The sequence below is a fragment of the Anneissia japonica genome, unplaced genomic scaffold, assembly GCF_011630105.1.
Source record: "Anneissia japonica isolate Jap-2015-1 unplaced genomic scaffold, ASM1163010v1 scaffold77919_len2024_cov152, whole genome shotgun sequence".
NCBI classification, from domain to species: Eukaryota; Metazoa; Echinodermata; class Crinoidea; order Comatulida; family Comatulidae; genus Anneissia; species Anneissia japonica.
The window spans coordinates 47-2,024 of record NW_022709993.1 but is presented as its reverse complement, the minus strand read 5'-3'; the positions used below and the strand labels follow the sequence as shown (position 1 = coordinate 2,024).

The window sequence follows — 1,978 nt, the reverse complement described above, 5'->3', positions numbered from 1 at the left end:
ACGAAAATAAACAACCAAATATATAAATAAAGGTTTATCTTTTCATTTAATATAAACCGTCGTCCTCACCACCACACATCATCAACTAATAATAATAATAATAATAATAATAATAATAATAATAATAATAATAATAATAATAATAATAATAATAATAATAATAATAATAATAATAATAATAATACATTACCATCAATGTTACAGGCTTACCTGATTTCACATCTGTGTCCTTTAGTTCCCACCGGACATTCGCATTTGTTGCCCGGAATACATACTCCCATGTGCCGGCATGTTGGTTTACACGCTGTTACTTCGCCTATCCAAAAAAATTGTTCTTTTAAAACCAACCACAATGTACCTAAGGGGTCGTTCACAATTATCATCATTTTCCTAAGTGTACAAACAGCAATCTATTTGGTACCCCCTCCCTTCCATCTGAAAGTGTAGGCTACATAACTAAAGTTATTGTACTTCGTTGCATGAAAATGTATTATATCCATGGTTGCATTATAATTGGTAATACAAATATATTATTTAAAATATTGCATTTTAATCTAATCAGTATTTTCATGCATATGTAAAAGTGTACACATTTTTCTACCCCTACAGCGTCTGTTTGACACTTGTGAAAATGTTGATAACTGTCAACGACCCATAAGATGGTGTGTGTAACGTGAGTAGGAGACCAAATGAAAAAGTGAAAATGCTATGGCGGATTCAAGGGGGATCCAACTGCCTGAATTACCCCCTAATTAAGAAAGATTAATTCAATAATAAAACTGTGAGTGTTATTACCAGGTATTTACTAAAGGTACCATATAAAAGTTTGTATTGAAGTTTCCACCACCGTGGAGCTGAGCTAATCTGGAACCCATGGCATCCCATGGCCCCTTTATTTCGATTTCCTTGACCAGCCACTGCTATAGAATACAAGGAACTTAACTGAAATTCGCACAACTTACGTATTTGACATCTAGAACCACTGGTACCAGCTCGACACCTACATTTATTTAGACCAACACACCTTCCGCCGTTCAGACACGGTCTCGAACAAGACGGACGCTCTATAGTAGAGAAATATTTAACAATAATAATGACGTAACTTAGTGCGCTACTCTAATCTGTGATGTAAAAAGACAACGAAGCATGTACAACAACACAATGAGAATGATGCCTAAGAGGCCTAACGTAACAAGGGTCCAAAGTTATTAGAAGCTACTAACTTCAGGAAAATCTTAACATAATATTTATTATGTTAAGATTATTTAATATGTTATTGAATTGTGCTGCACGTTGGGATACCCACGGCCAACTAATATCAAGGAGGCAAAGCAATAATACAATAATAACCACTCTTTCATGCATCGCTTAGGTTCAACTTCTATTCCGATGGCATTATATTAGGTATATATAATTATTTGTATATACTTAAATAATTATTATAATTATATTTTTACTATGACGAATATTATATTGAAACATTTTGTAAATGTGTTTTCTTGAAATATACATCAAGTGAATCTTGAATCTGAGATAATAATATTTATAATAATCTAAATTAAGTCAAAGAACACGCACCAGACTGACAGCGAGTTCCTGTGAATCCCGTGCGACATATGCAGTTGTTGTCGTTGTAACAAATTCCGTTGTTCTGGCAACTAGGTATACACGCAGCTAAAACGATAAAACATAGATAAACATTTGAAAGTTAGTCTATAGAATTATTTCGATTGATATGTAATTGGCATAGAAAATAAAACGAAATATAATTGTCTCCAAATGGTACCGTACTTATTTATTCATTAAATTAACTATTTTACAAAAGTAGGACTGTGTGATCTTTGACATACTATATTGGATGCTTGTTGCCGGGTCATGTACAAAGCTAATATATAGCAAATGATCATTATGATATTGACAACGTAAGTTTATTTATTTATTTGACACACACCACAGGAATTGAACCAGGACCCTGGGA

The 1,978-nt window shown here is 33.1% G+C and overlaps 1 long non-coding RNA gene across 1 annotated transcript; it reads right to left on the bottom strand.

The window, feature by feature from the left end:
- Positions 1–209: 209 nt before the first annotated feature.
- On the bottom strand, positions 210–1,676 carry LOC117106955. Its single transcript, XR_004445163.1, has 3 exons — positions 1,579–1,676; positions 963–1,064; positions 210–316 (listed from the first exon to the last, which is right to left on the bottom strand). It is a non-coding gene; the product is annotated as an uncharacterized LOC117106955 (long non-coding RNA).
- Between the last annotated feature and the right edge of the window lie 302 nt (positions 1,677–1,978).